Raw genomic sequence first — 16,906 nt, forward strand, 5'->3', positions numbered from 1 at the left:
ATAGCAATAATAGGTAACAACTACTGAGCATTTTTTATGACTCAGGACACAACGCTAAGTGCTTTAAATGCAATAATTCAATTAGTCTTTTGTAAGAGTTTTGTATAGTAACTGCCACTGTTCCATCTGTTTTGTGGACAAGAGTAAAGGAACACAGAGAAGCTAAACATCTTGCAGCAGATCTGAGGAACTGGGAGGATGGGGTCACCATTCTAAGATGAGGACTGGTAAGGGTAGAAGTATAGCCAGGGGAAATCATGACTTCTATTTTGGACATGTTAAAGTTGAAATGCCAGCTGGGCATCTCGCTGGAAATATCAAGAAAGCGTTTGGATCCAGGCACCAAGGGTTCAAGAACAAGAGACCAAGGTTGTATACTGGTAGACATTGGGGTATGGGTAGCATTTAAACCATAATACTGGGAAGGAAAGTCTAGGAAAGGAGTGTGGAGAAGTGTAGAGAAGAGGTTGGAGGTTGGAGTCAGGGTAGTCCACATAAGGCAGTCCAAAAGACAGATAAGGAGTGGCCAGTGGGTGGCCAGGAGAGATGGATACCGAGAGATTCTGGCTTTCAGCCGTCCCCAATGGATCTCTCCCTTTCACTCTGAATACATGCAATTTCTGAAATCTGAAACTCTAAGACTCTACACTATAACCTCATCTCCTTTCAGGGCTCCCCTCCCCCATCCCACTACACTCTTTAATTGGCTTTGTGGAGACTTCCAGTCTAAAATCTCTTGCCCCCACATCCTTTTTACCCCTGCCCCCCACCTCCAACAAAACGCACCCCTGGGTGAAGTCCACATTCTGGGTCCCAGATGACTGAGCACTACTAGAGAAACTTAGACCATCCCCAGATAGATGCCACTGCAAATGCATGATCTCCTATCCTGGTTGATCCTGCCACTCTTCCCACTACTGGCAGGCCATCCCCCTACTGGTTAGCAGTCAGATCTCACCTCAACTCTGCACAATAATTTTTCTTATGTCAAAGCTTTAACAATCTCCTCCTTAACTCACCTCTTTCCCCTTCCCAGCTGAAACATTTTTGCCAAGTTGGAAAATCATTTTAGAAAACAGATTCCAGAGCTTCTGGCCCAACTCAATGCTCTGGGGGTATACAATCAATTTAAAGGAGAAATGATTAATTCTGGATACCCAGGGATGGCCTGATTCATATTCCATGCCCGAGCCAGACAGAGAAAGCCCTGCCAGTGGGAAATGGATGGCCCAGGTAAAGGATGAATGCTGGCAGGGATGCAGACACTCTTCCAGACAGCTCGAGGGCTGCCTGTGCCCCACAACATCACACTGGGGGCCTCATTCTTACTTGGCAGCTCATGGCCTCCTCAGAGATGCCTGGGGCCGGGCAGGGCCATTCCACTCTTCAGCTACATAGGACTCTTAATATTTAGAGAAGAAAATAAATGCCCCTTGGGTATTTTAGTTCTGCCCTCTTTCTTGCCCTTGGACACACAAAATACAGTAGATTCTGGTAAGATACTTACAATGTAAAACTTTCCAGTAGTTCCCTAAAGAATTAAAGAAAAAAAAAAAAGAGGGACACTTGGGTGGCTCAGCAGTTGAGTGTCTCCTTTTGGCTTAGGGCATGATCCTGGGTCCAGGGATCAAGTCCCGCATTGGGCTCCCTGTGAGGAATCTGCTTCTCCCTCTGTCTATGTCTCTGCCTCTCTCTCAGAGTCTCTCATGAATAAGTAAATAAAATCTTTAAAAAAAAGAATCAAAAGGAATTATCATTTCTTGGCGTTTTTGACGTGCCAGGTATTAGCTAGTTGTTCCATTTGACATCATAGTTGTAACAGGGATTGTGCTAGGCTCTGGGTAGACAGTGGTGATAAAACTAACCCAGTTTTTGCCCTCAGGGACTAATAGGGGTGATATGCTTTAAACACACAAGCTCATAAAAAAAGTATAATTTTAAACAGTGAAAGTGCTATAAAAGAAAAAATACAGTGCTGTTATGGGTTGATCTGTGTCCCCCAAGAAGGTATGTTGAAGTGCTTGCTCCTAGTACTAGGGCTAGTACAAGACCTCAGAATGTACTTTGTTTGGAAATAAGGTCACTGTAAATGTAATTAGCCAAGTTACAATGAGGTCATACTGCTGCAGGATCAGCTCTTAATCCAGTATGACTGGTATCCTTATAAGAAAAGAAGAGAGATACAGACAGGAGAATGCCGTATGAAAATGGAGACACAGCGAGGGAAGATGGCCATGGGAGGATGGAGGCGGAGATAGGAATTGTCACCAGAAACCAAGGAACACCTGGAGTCAGGGGCCACCAAAAGCTAGAAAGAGGGAAGGAAGGATCCTCCAGTCAAGGCTCCAGAGGGAGCATGGCTCCAGCAACACCTTGCTTTTGGACTTCTGGCCTTCAGAACTGTGAGATAATAAGTTTCTGTTGTTTTAAGGCATCCAGGATGGGATACTTGGTTACAGCCACCCTATAAGATAAAATAGCAGGTGGGGGCTGAGTTTAGATTGGGAAGCATATCAATTCAGCTTCTTTGTGGATAAATGATAGAAAGAGGTGCTAACTTATGCAAAAATAGGGAATTTACCCAAAAGGAGAGAAGGTAGCCCAGAGAATCAAAGCAAACACTGAGCAAGTTCAGGGATCCGAGCGCAGGGACCAACTGGCAGACTTTTCCAGGTGTCACCCTTGAAGAAGTATGTTCCCACTATTTAACTCCCTTGGATCAACCTGAGCAAAACTCTACTTACTGGCTTAGCTGGGGTCATGTGACAACTCCTTGGAGGGCTGGTAAGAATGACCTGGGAAAATTGACTTCAGCTCAGGTCATGATCTCAGGGCTCCAAGCCAGGTGTGGTGCCTGGTTAAGATTCTCTCTCCCCATCTGCCCCACCCTATGCATGCTTTCTCTCTCTCTCTCTCTCAAACAATAATAATAATAATAATTTTTTAAAATAAAATAAATAAATTTTTAGAAAATTGAGTCAAATAAAAATGAGTATAAATGGGAAGACCACCGATTTGGATGTTAGGTAGAAGAACATGAGCCAGCCAAGGAATGGCCAGAGAGGCAGAGGAAAACTAAAATAGATCATCATGAAAACAATATTTAAGTGTTTCAATTAAAAAAAGATAATGATTACTATATCAAATATTAGTAAGTCATCTAGTAAAATGAGAAACAGAGAAGTCTTTTGGATTTGACAAAACAGTACACATTGGTACTCTGACAGAAGCAATTTCCATGGAGAGATGAGTTTAGAAGCCATACCAGAGGGCTGAAAAATAAACAGCCATGAAGTCATCTAACTGCATCAACCACCCTACAAGGTGGGAATTGTTACCATCATTTACAAATGAGGAGATGAGGCTAACACTGCAGGAGGAACAGTGAAAATTTAATACCAAACCCGCTCAGACTTACAATACCCAGATTCTTCCATTAAAGAAAGTGAATAGGTATAAAAATGTCATTAGGTAGAAGCAGGCCTAGGTTAAAATGGAAACAAGTGCTCATAAATAGTATGATGTTGGTTGCAGAGCTTTCTGGAAGAAAAGAAATCAGTCCTAAGCTGAGAGCAAAACACCACACCCTTAAGGGCCCCTAAGCAAAACTGCAGATTTACCCAGGCTCTAAAAGGGGATCTAAGTACTTTGAAGTTGTGTCTTAGGAGGGGATTGGGTTCTTAAGACAGCCCATAAGGAAAAATTGTGTGGAGCAAAATGGCCCTTGGAAAGTCAGCTCGGCTGAAGACTCAGTAAATCCAACTAGGGGGTTTTTCTTCCTGCTGGGACAGATCTTTGCTTTTCAAATGAGCACCAGATGAAGCAATTGACTTGAACCAAAGGAGCCATTTTGTAGGAAAAAATACGTCTTTTTAAACAACACCTGAACACCTAGCCCAGAGTAGCCTGAGGACCCTAAGACAAATCGAGGGAGCAGCAGATTCACACTGGGGCACTCGCTCATTCGCTCAAGAGTTCACAGAAAGATATAGCCCATGGTATTTAAATTTTCTCACTCTTATATAACAATGCTGGAGGAATAAGGGTTGGATTTCACCCCGTCATCGTCATAAACAAACAGAAAACTGGACACACTGTGTTCAGGCATTGGACTATGAGTCAGCTGTTCTTAGATTCCAGGGCCACTGGTAGCACAGGACCATGAACCCAGGGGAAGAGCAACAAATGAGGTAGCCCTACAATTGTTCAGCTTTATCTCAAGAGCACAGGAGTGGGGAAGGGTATCCATCAGGGCCACCTCTCTGAATTGAGGAGACAGAGCTTGAAACTTGGGGAGGCTGAGGCAGCTAGAAACTCAAGGCAGGGCTCTGGAAAGATGGAGCTATGCAAGAAAAGTGCATCGTAAATCTGCACAGGGGTCTCCTTGATTCTTTGCTGAGGGCTAGGCTATGTGCACATGAAGTAAACTCTAATACAACAAGCAAAAAATGACTCAGGTGTGGAAGCTGAACAATTCTCACACAGAATTGTGTTTTGGGTATTACAGGAATTAATAGTACATTTAAAGCCTATAACAATACTGAGAGCATGTTAATTGCTCATTGTTAGCCATCGTTATTGATATTATTATCTTATTTCATTATTATTATGTGCTCATCTGTCTAATGGGTGTATGGTAAGCTGCCTCTGATGCTTTACATAAGGACCAAGTAGAACATAAGCATAAAGCCTTTAGCAGATGGCCTAAAGTGTAAAAGGAACTAAAAAAAAAAATGTGTAACAGGTACATAATAAGTGATATTATTATTATTCAGGAAATAAGGAGGGATAGTAGGATAAATTTGAATATATAAAATGTTGAAATTACATATCAAAATCTCAGTAAGATTAAGAGATAAACAAAAATTTTGGCAATATGATTGTCCCACTACTAAAAAAAGAGTCCATACAAATGGATAGACAAGGTATAGAGAAAGAAGAAGTAAACAAGAGTTCACAGAAAGATACAGACATGGCTAATAAATATTTAAATTATCGCTCAAGCTCATTAATATTCAGAGAATGTAAATTAGGCAACAATGAGGCAGTAAAATACTATTTCTGGAGAGCTAGCTGGGAAAATGTATCCATGATCTTTAAAGGTGTCCATGTTCTTAGAGCCAATAATGCCTCTTCCAAGGATACATTCTTAGGAAATTACCAGAAAAGTGGACAAAGACTTAATACTGAAATATACTTGGCAGTATTATTAATGGCAATGGCGTTCAGATGAAGATATTATAAGCCAACTGTTTCCGTTTTCTGTAACCTTAATGTTCCTTGAGTATCACTTTAGTAATAAACACATACTGGGAAAAATAACGCTTTCACATGAAGCCATAATAAGACTTTCAAACTGCTTTTAACCAATAATTGCTGCTTCTCAGGCATTCAGCAAGATGCTCTAATGTTTCATGGTAGTTGCATGTTTAGGGAAAGGTTCATTTGTCTTCGGAGATGCCAGAAAGATGCCAGTGTTGGCGTGTGTATACAGGTGGCATCGCTGATGACTAGCTTGCCATGAGCTTTGTAAGTAATGTGACTCCATCCACAGCGGAGGCTGTCACCCTGTCTGCAAGCAGGAGCAGAGGCTTGAGAACTCTCTAGCATCATATTCTCAGCTGAACTGGGTCAACCAGCTAGGATGGAGTCCAGAGCCACCAGAAGTGGCTGGCAGTGTGTCCTTGAAAGAGAAACTTGTCGGCAACTTGCCACATCATCATTCCCTACCATTGGCAAGCTTGCATTCTTGAGAGACTGAAGAAATGTCAGAAAACTGAGAGCCTTTGCTTTTTTTGGTAAGGGATTTTTTTTTTTCCTAAAGAGCAATGGTGTTTAGAATAGTTACAGCCTGGAGACACTCTGCTATCCTAAAAGTTCCTGAAGCCATCACTTTTAACTACTTTGTTTTTGGAACCTCTTGCCAAGAAGTAAAGTCATATTTTGGAAAGAAGCCTCTAGTTGAGAGAGCAAATGGCACTTGCTACTTCCACTGCGCTTTCAAGTGCACAGAAAAAGAAAAACCCAATACGTTCTACTGAGTCTCAGACGCTCAGAATCACAGAGCAGGAGAAACTGGAAAGGTCTGATTTGGATGCCTCGGTGCGGATGTAAACCAGCCTTGCCTCCCCGTGATCCAGACTTGAGGTGGGGGAGAAGGAGATATTTTTCCATCCTTAATCCATCCTGGCCCCGCAGACTGCTCTGGTGCTGCGAAGTCATCTGGCCCCATTGAGCAGAGAAGCTGTGGATGCTTCTCCAGGGCCTGCTTTCTGTGTCTTTCCCAGGGGGAGTCTTTAGAGAGGGGAAAAAAAAAATCCCTGAATGCTCTCAGCCAGGGGCTTCTGCTCAGCCACAAGGAATTACTTTGTTCCTCTGACCCTGCGTCCTTTGTCACACTCAGTATTCTGTAGGTGAGCCTCATTGATCCAGTCCTGGGACTGCAGGGGATGTCACTGACACCCCCGGCCCCTGACAAACACTTCAGGCATTTGCAGCCTGCTGCAAGGACTATTGGCAGGCTTGGGGTGGGAGGGATAATCGATGGTGCAGGTGGGTGGGTGAGGCACTTTCGACTTCCTGTCAAGGCCTGGTGCTCAGGACCCTGCTCACCTTCCCCAGGCCACAAGACGGCCACGGTGCGTGGCGCCCAGAATCCCAACCAAGCCCTGAGTGTGGACCCCCTCAATAATCAGGAGTGGTCCGGAGCAGGCTTGGGAACAGGGAGTTTACCTGGCTTCCCAGCTGTGGCTGCGAGGTACGTCCTGATTCCCATCACCGTGATCTCAGAGGAATGCACAGGGGTGTTTCGCTTTCCAATGGGGTTAGCTAGTCACATTCTAGTTTAAAAGGAAAGAAAAAAGAACAGTGTACCCATCTAACATTTCACTAGGTACACTCCCAAAGCTGAGAGGATGGGAAGTGGGATGGGAGAAGGTGATATTAGTGGCTCCTGTGGCCCCTCGGGCTTGTCCCATGTCCCCTCTCCATCCCCAACTCTGTCTTCCATAGGGAGAAAAGCCTGGAAGCCTGGCCAGACATGTGCCTGGAGGACATGTGTGTGAATGGGGGAAGGAGGTACAGCAAAGAGAAATGGCTCCTCTACTGACCTCCTGCCTGGGTCTGCCGTGGGACTCCCGACATTACTCAGAATGCACTTTCTGGGACATTCTATAAGGCATCATGCCAAGTGGCAACTCCACTCCTCTTGTTTCCCTCACTGCCTTTTTTTTTTCCCCATCCCACCTAGAGTTCTAGTCATTCCTCCCAGCCTTCAGCCCTCCTCTGGCTTCATTGGCTTTCCTCCCCAGCCTAACCTTCCCAGGTAAACACTTCACAATGCAGCTGCCAGTACCTGGGTGGCTCCTCCGACCCCACCCCATCATCCTACCACCTCTGCCCAGAAATCCTCAGGTCGGAATCTATCCAACTGCCCATTTTTAAAAAGTATTTTACTTATTTATTCATGAGAGACACACACAGAGAGAGAGAGAGAGAGAGAGAGAGAGAGGCAGAGACACAAGCAGAGGGAGAAGCAGGCTCCATGCAGGGAGCTTGACATGGGGCTCGATCCCGGGTCTCCAGGATCACACCCTGGGCGGAAGGTGGCGTTAAACTGCTGAGCCACCCAGGCTGCCCTGCCCATTTTTTTAAATCTTCCTCCAAAATGGCCAAGTGTGAACTCTCCCCCATCTTCCTAGGGTAAACAGAAGGGACAACCCAGAAAGTCCTTTGACTTCACTTCTTTTCCTCCTTTCTGTCTCTGTGGAGACACCTACCTTTGAGAAGCATGTTCCTCACATCCTCCAAGGCACTGTCCTCTCTGTATGGTGGAGGTGTCAGTCCTGCCCCCCTGTTCCTCGTCTTGCTCTGCTTGCTAACCCATTTCAACTTTACCTCCATCTCCCAGCATCTCCATCCCCATCCCCTCAGCCCACCAATGCATTCGAGTCTTCCCACTTTATTCTTTCTCCAGTTATGACCACTTTGCTGAAACTTAGGACACTACTAACCAGTCAGTGGGCTATCCCTGGCCTCTTGCCCAATGGTCTATGAGGCATTTAACACTGTTAACCATGCTTAGGTCTCAAAGCCTTTCCTGGTATTCCCCTTACCTCTTTGACAATGTTCTTCCCAGTCTTCTTGTCCAGTTCCACCATCTTGATCTTCCCCCAGATTTTGTTCTTCCCCAGGGCTCCACCTTTTCTGTCTTTATCCTCTTGTTCTACGTGCCTACGTGCCTCCCTGGGTGACCTTATCAACTACTTTGGCTGGCTGTGACAACCCGCCCCCCCCCCCCCCCGTCTGTTGATGATGCCAAAGTGCATGCCTCCACCATCCTTATTATTCTTGATCTCTCCCTGGAAAGTACTGTAGGCCCCCAAATTCCACACTCCACAACTAGACCCATCTTCTTTTTCTGTGCATGATTTCAGTTAACATCACCAATCCACCAAACCTCCCAAGCTGGTAGCCTCAGAGTTATTCTTGACCATCCCTTCTGAAAACCCCCTGCTCCACAGTAGGGCACTTTCAGGACCTGGTCCCTGAGTCTTTCAGGCTTTACCACCTTCCTCCACCTTCCTACTCCTACCTCTAAACTCAGAGCAAATGTCAATGACCTCTTGCAAACTTCTGCCCTCTTCCCTGCAGAGTTAGTTGCATGTTCCTCTGTGCTCACATGTTTTGTGCTCTTCCTGCTGTGGCACTTAACATGTCACAGGCCAGTCTACCCAGTCTGTGTGTGCTGTCTTCCTCTTCTAGGCTCAGGGTTTCTGGAGGCAAGGACAATTTCTCTTCCATTTTTGTATAAATAGTATCTAGCACAGAGTTTCCCCCTATTAAATGCAGTTCATATCTGTTGTCAGAAGAGGGATTCCTAACCACCATCTTGGATCCCACTGATCTCCATACTGTGGGACATTGTGCGCCATGGAGTTGGAGAGTCAGGCTGTGGGGACTGGTAGCCTTGTGTTTCACTCTCAGCTCCCATACTTTCTAGCTACATGGCTTTGGACAAGTTATGTGAGCTCTCTAAGCTTTGGCAATATGTAGATATAATCACCCTAACCTCACAGTTACTGTGAGAATTCAGTGAAGTGAAGCCATGTAAAATACAGAGCAGAGTGCCTGGCCTTGAGTAAGAACTTTATAAATGTTAGCCATTGGTATCAATTATATGAGGCGTCCTCTGTAGGCATGTCGAGTAAAATCATAATCTTTCAAAAACTCTTGGGAATTAGAAGCTCTTAGGCAAGTTTGAATTAATAAGTTTCTGATGAATTTGGTTTTTCATATGAGATTGAAAAATCTATGATATTTTATGTTTGAGTATAATAGCAAGCTTCAATGTAAATTTTATATGTCCAGTGATATAAGAAATAAATCTTCATGCCTATTTAAAATAAGAAATCCAACAGGGAAAATATAAAGATATATATATTGGATATTCATGCTTCAAAAAATTTAGAAAGAACTCCAGCACTTTTCTTGATGGATGAGTCTTCCTTTGCCTTTTCAGAGGGCCTATGGGCAAAAGAACATGCCACATCACTTTCTTCTCTAAACCTCTTGAAACATTGACAGATCCACATTTGTACAGAAGTGCCCATAATGCATCACATTGAATTATTAGCTTTTTCTCCTAAAGACCATTAATATCTACCTCCTACTGGATCAAAAATGTAAAATCTAGCTAGGCTTCCAGGGAAAAAAAATCCAACAGTTTATCACTGTATATGACACTGCATGGATAATTAATTGGCAAAGTTTTGATAGATTTCATTCACAAATAATTCCTGTTTTGCTGAGAGCTATTAACTCAGGTTGTAATTTTAGGCAGAGCCTGGAAGGATACTGTGGGTCTGCCTTGGCCCTGAAAAAGTGATCAGAAGTCAAGAGAACAAACAATGGATGCTTTAGGGCTGGGTTATTTTCCTATTCAGTTATAATGGAATAATCAATTATGTTAAGGCCTGAGAATGAGCTGTATAAAGAGATCATGAGGAGATGTTGTGGACTACTCTGTGTTCCCCTCAAAATTCGTATGTTGAAGTTCTAACCCTGAGTACCTCAGAATGTGACTGCATTTGGAGATAAGATCTTCAAACAGGTATAATTAAGATGAAATGAGGTCATTAGGGTAGGGCCATCCAACATGACTGAGGTCCTTATGAGAAAAGATGAGACAACCATAGTGACTCAAAGGGGCACTTTCATCCCAATGTTTATAGCAGCAATGTCCACAATAGCAAACTACAGAAAGAGCCCACGTGTCCATTGACAGATGAATGGATAAAGAAGATGTGGTGTATATGTACAACAGAATATTACTCAGCCATCAAAAAGAATGGAATCTTGCCACTTGCAACAATATGGATGGAGCTAGAAAGTATTATGCTCAGCGAAATAAGTCAGAGGAAGATACCATATGATTTCACTGCTATGTGGAATTTAAGAAACAAAACAGATGAACAGAGGGGAAGGGAAGGAAAAATAAAATAAGATGAAAACAGAGAGGGAACTATACCATTAGAGACCCTTGACCACAGGAAACAGACTGAGGGTGGCTAGAGGGGATCTAGGGGGAGCTCAGTCCATTAAGCATCTGACTTTGGCTCGGATCATGATCTTGGCATCCTGGGATCGAGTCCCTCATTGGGCTCCCTGTCCAGCAGGGATTCTGCTTCTCTCTCTGCCTCTCTCTCTCAAATAAATAAATTAAATCTTTTTTTAAATAAATGAAAAATAAATTTTAAAAAAAGGAAGCGATGAGGACATAAAATCACACAGAGGGAAGGACACAGGGAGAAGACAAGCCAAGGAGAGAGGCCTCAGAAAGAAGCAACTGTGCCCACACCTTGATCTCAGACTTCTAGCCTCCAGAACTGTGAGAAAACTAATTTATCTTCTCTAAGCCTCCCCATCTGTGGTAATTTGTTATGGAAGCCTGAGTAAACTAGTCTGGGGGTTTATCAGAAATCCTATCTTTCTTATCACTGTCAGTTCACACATGCTTCTTGCCTTCCACAGTCTTGATCATTGCACCTTTTAGGGGGGGCGCGGGTACAAGGCTTCTTCCCACGGTCTCCTCTGGCCCCCTTGCCTGTCCCCACATGGTGGCTGGATTGAGGTCTCCTCTGGTCTGACACTTCCCACACCCATTATCAGGCATCTCTTCTTGTCTAGAGCACCTCCCGGGCTACAACCACACACTGCCCATCACATCTTCCTTCTCAACAGGATATATTGGCTGACCCCTGGAGAGTCCCCTGGCTGTCCCCAGCATGGCCCCTGAGGGGCTGGCATTTGACTCTGTGGTGTCCTTCTGTCTGAGGCTCATCACCCTTCCTGAAAAGCCCCTGTCTGAAGACATCTGTCACCTTCTCTCTTGGCCTCAAAACCCACAGACTGCTATTAATGCTAGTGCTGCTCTGGGCCAAAAAAACAAATACTGTGAGTCTTCTGTTGAATTACAAGCCTAACACACCTCTTATTCATTCTTTTAGCTAACTATTGTCTTCAAATATTTGTCTGGTAGAAGATAAACTTTCCAGGCTGCTCTGGAGGGCAGCATTAGAATCTGTGCATAGCAACTACACGAAGGCAGTTTGTGTCTTCCATAAAAGGGCAAGGTTGTTAGCAGTTATAGCCAACAGTGGAATGATGTCTTGCTGAGGAGTAACCTTCCCATTCTTAGGAGTCGATAGGGAGAGGTAGAATGGCTATCTCTCCTCCTCTTTTTCTCCTAACTCTTCATTTCCATTGTCCTCCAGGTGCCTTATGCTGGGAGCAGTACCACCACTGCCCCTCCTCTGTGGCTCACCCTTGCTTCCCACCTCCCTTTGTGCGCCACATCCCTGGGTGGTTAGGCCTCCAGGTTTCTTCATCTCGTCTCCACCTCCTCCTCCTGGCCTGACCCTGGGTGCCCACAGTATTCTCACCAGAGAAAGATGTCTTCCTCCTCACTGGATCCCCTATGCATTTAATTCCCTCCCCGCAATGTACCCAGAGTGTTGTGTTAATTCTTTAGCTCATAGCTCTCAGCTGCACACCCACATTCTATGCTCTATGTGGAATGCTCCAGTCTGAGTTCTGCAAACCATGTCACCTACTGGCCCCACTTAGGTTCTGGCCTGTCCCTTCCCCTGTGTCAGTTCCCCTGAAGCAGTGGCATTGCACCTGTGATTCTGTGATTTGTAATAAGAAATACATATTTGGTCTTTGTCCCTGTTGACACAGAGCTCCTAATATGTTTGGAATTTCCTATTATGAAAACGATAAAGGAGTCTCTTATTCTGCCAATGAGATTACTTTTGGATGGGTCTGGTCACCAGGATTGCCAGCCCTGTGATTAGAAGGTTGGAACTTTTGGTTCCAACTTCCAGGGAGGGAGAGAAGCTGGAGATTGAATCTGTCACCAATGGCCAGTGATCTAATCAATTGTGCCTATGCAATGAGGTCTCCATTAAAAAAAAGGGGGGTGGGTTTGGAGAGCTTCTGGTTGGTGATTTGATGAGCACATGGAAAGGGAGGAAGAGAGGCATTCTCAGAAAGAGCATGAAGATCTGTCCCCTTCCCCCATGCCTTGCCCTCTGCCTCTCTTCCATCTGCCTATTCCTTGGTTATATCCTTTCATAATCAACCAGTCATCCAGAAAGTAAAATATTTCTTCAAGCTTCTGTGATCCACTCTACCAAATGAAAGGAACTCAAGGAAGGGGTTTTTGGAATCTCCAATCTATGCTATAGCTGATCAGAAGCCCATGTGACAATCTGGATTGCAACTGGCACCTAAAGTAGGGGTGGGGGGCAATCTTGTGGCCTGGGCCCTTAACATATAGGATCAGATGCCATCTCTAGATAGTGTCAGAATGGAGCTGAATCATAGAACACCAGAGCACCGTGTTCTTGCTCTATGACCCCACCATATTCGTGTTCAATGCCCCATGGTGTTCTTACAGCTCAGCTTGAGCATCTCCTCTTCTAGGAAGCTTTGCTGACACTGGTCTCTTATTTATTGTGCAGTTGGATAAGGTGCCCCTTCTTTACACTCCCAGCATACTCTGTTTCTTCTCTTATAGCACTTATACACCACTTTGAAATTGTTGGCTAATATTTGTGTATCTCCCACTGGGGAGCCTGGAGTCTGTCTTCACTCCCCGTTTTCTTTGCCTGTAAGTTTTTTCTCCATCATATGTGCTTGAGAAGTATTTCCAGAAAGATGAGAGGAGTGGAGAGAAGGAGAGAGAGAGAGAGAGAGAAATTCTTTCTATGCACCCAGTACACCTTTCTGACTATAACATGTATTGTGGAATTTATTCTCTTCTGGAATAGAGGTATAGTTAGAAGTAAAGTCGTGTGTGTGTGTGTGTGTGTGTGTGTGTGTACTAATCTGGAGCTGAATAGCTTTTCACTTCTCTGGCTGTTCATTTCCTGGCTGAGATAGACTGGATGGGCTAGCTCTGTTGGCTTGGGCACTCAGCTCCTCACCAACGCACAGCTCTGAGAAATGAGGACAATGGAAGCAGCTTCTACAGGGCAGAAGATAACCTAGATGTGAGCTGGTGCTGGACACAGAAGACAGGGCAACCCAGGGAAAGATGTCACTGGGTCTGGCAATGTGCTACAGCAGCAGGATTCCTTTTTTTTTTTTTTTTTTAGGTTTTATTTATTTATTTGAGACGGGGGTAGAGAGAGAGAGAGAGAGAGAGAGAGGCAGAGGGAGAAGCAGGCCCTACGCAGGGAGCCTGACGTGGGACTCGATCCCGGGTCTCCAGGATCACGCCCTGGGCTGAAGGCGGCACTAAACCGCTGAGCCGCCAGGGCTGCCCAGCAGCAGGATTCCTGCTCAGAGTGAGAATAGTGCTCCTGATGAAAAGGAAAATGATTTTGGGGCTCAGGAAGCCAATCCAGCCTGATGCAAAAGGAGGGAAGTTTGAAGAGGTGCCGACAAAGACACGTCTAGCTCCTTTCATCATGTAAGAACCACCTCCCTTCCACACCATCACGAGGAAAGAGTTAACATTTTCAATGCAGGTGCTCTAGCAATTATAATTTCCACTTGGCCCTCCTGTCCATTTGCCTGCTGGCTTCTCTTGGATTGAAAGAATCACTTGAATTATTTTTCATCTGTTCAAAGTAACACTTGGGAGAAGGACTTTTCTCTCCACAGTATTTGCATGCGTGCGCGTGTGCATGCGTGCGTGTGCAATGCCTTTCAAACAATCTGCAGGTAGACTGACTTGTCAAAATGCTCAGTGTTTGTGAAGCAGATAACAAGAGGCCAGCGAAGGACAAGGAAAATACTTCCAAGATTTTGTAGCCTGAGCAGGCCACCACGCAGGGAAGACAGTGAGGCCCAGAGATGGGAAGGGGTTTGCCCAAAGCCACCCTGGGGGTTTGCAGCTCGGTAGCCAACCACAGGATAGGGACCCAGAAGTTCAGACTCTAGGTCCAGGGTCTTTGCTTTACAAGGTGACACTTCTCTTTGATTCACAAAAGCAGAATTTATTATGATCCCTGCTGGTCCTGCGGGCAGGCTCAATATCCCTTTACCTGGTAAATTATTTATATTGAAATGTATTCCCGGGAGGCCACAGTGAAGCCATATAAGCTGGAAGCATCATTTAATTTATTACTGCCTGGATGCCCAACTGCTGCTGGTTCTGCCATGGCAATTTTTAAATGCCACATTTCCAGTTCCAGTGAGACACTCCGCCTTGGCCGAGAGAGCAGCTCTTGCAGAACAATGTGTGGGGCCTCACAAGGCCCACAGGAGAGCACGATCACCTCAGTAGACCTGCAAGGCCCTGCCCCAACCTCCTGCCTGGTCCCCTCTGACCTGCTCGGTACATAACAATGTGTGTTTCACAGTTGGACTCCCTAATGCAGAGTGAACCCTACACTGTGCTGGGGGCTTTGCAGAGGTGACCTCGTTTCACCTCCACAGGCCGGCAGGGTGCGTGTTCCCCTGGTTGTCAGGTTCAAGGCTCTGATGGTGAAGCCGCCACCAGCCATCCTGCAGCAAACACACAGCAGCCCCAGATTCAGTCACTTGTCTGATTCGGAAGCTCCTGCCTTCTTGAGACACGGTGGAGCCTCCCGGTGAAGAGCAGAGGCATTCATTGGACCAGTCACCTAACCCCTGGGCTTCAAGTTTCTTGTTTGTAAACGTGGATGTTTGTGAGGATGAAGTGAATTAATAGAGGAAGGTGCTGAGAGCAGTTCATAGGACGTGGATTAAAATGCGACCCCATCAGTGAACCTTGGGGTCGGGTATGGATGTCACGGTGGAGATGTTGACCTCCTTCACTAAACGTACATTTAGGATTGCCCAAGAAAGAACCCACAAGCCCCTCATGTTCAGAGTTCAGAGCCCCAGGTTCCTAGCCCCCATTCTGTTGTTCCTCCACCAAGTCATTCAACCTCTCTGAGGCTCAGTTTCTGAATCTACCAAATGCGGACAATGATCCTTGTTCTGTGTCCTGCACAAGATTGAGAGATGGTGATATCATCGAAAGCTCAGCCGGTATGGTTCCTACCATGTGATAATGGTGATGATGAAGAGGGACCAAGAATCCCATGGGACTCGGATTGAACACTCCAGTTCCTGTGGGCGCTCCAGCTCCTAACTGGAAGGTCTGCCACTGCTTGCTCAGAGTCCCTGGGTGTCTTCAGTCACACCTGGACAAGGCTTCTGAGGAAGCACCAACCCCACCACACCCACCCACTGGCCTGAATCAGCCAATGTTCTGCACCCTTTACACTGAATCAAGAATATAGAAGTTTAGGAAGTGAAGTTTTTCTGTGCTTGGCCGAGAAGGCTCTCACCTCCTCCCATCCTGACCTCTATGATGTCCTATTCACCCTCCATGGCCCACCTCCAATGTTGCTTCCTCTGAAAACACTTCCTGAGCCTTCCTCAGGCCCTGCTTCTTCTCCGTGCTCCCTTGCTCGGAGCCAACACCTCAAGGAGCAGCCAAGAGTCAGGCCCAGAAAAGGCTGTCATTGCCAGTGGGCCCAGAAAGGGGGTCATCCCTCCTTGGAATAGATCAACAGTGCTGAGCTTGCCTCTTCAGCCTCCTGCATGCAAGGCCAACTCCTAAGACTTCATGCAGGACCAGGAAAAGGAATTTAGAGTCATTCTTTGTGGCTGCCATCAACCAAATCTCTCTTTGTTGTCCTGATGCAGATAAGATTTGTCCTTTCTTTTTTTTTTTTTAAGATTTTATTTATTTATTCATAGAGACACAGAGAGAGAGAGAGGCAGAGACACAGGCAGAGGGAGAAACAGGCTCCATGCAGGGAGCCCGATGTGGGACTCAATCCTGGGTCCCCAGGATCACACCCCGGGCTGCAGGTGGCACCAAACCGCTGCACCACCGGGGCTGCCCAAGATTTGTCCTTTCAAACTTTCCACAAACTAAGGCCCCATCTTGGCTATAGACTAATAACCAGTTCTCTTCAAATGACAGCAAACAGCATGCTGTCTGATTCCACCTGTGGGAAGCCAGGAACACAGCAGGATCCCTGCAGAGGAGAAGTTCAGGTATAAGCAGCCAGTGGCATTGCTGAGGAGAAATGGGGGTCCTAATGTCTACTGCCTGGCTCTCCAGGGATGCTTCCTTAACTGGTGACCACAGATAAAATGCATCAGAACTTAGCCCAGTGGTACTCAACTCTATCTGCATGGAACCACCTGGAGTGTCTAAAAGAAGCAACAATAACAGCCAATCAAAACCAGACCTCCGGGTGGGACCCGCACACATTGGTTTTTAAAGTCGTTTTAAGTTCTCTGGTGATTCTGATGCACAGTGAGGTGGACTCTCACTTGTGAGCATTGGAGTTCCTTTCTCGTCTCCCTGAGCTGGAGGCAGGAGGTACAACAAAGATTTTTCCCACCGCTG

This window comes from Canis lupus, chromosome 6 (genome assembly GCF_003254725.2).
Source record: "Canis lupus dingo isolate Sandy chromosome 6, ASM325472v2, whole genome shotgun sequence".
In the NCBI taxonomy this organism is placed as follows: Eukaryota; Metazoa; Chordata; class Mammalia; order Carnivora; family Canidae; genus Canis; species Canis lupus.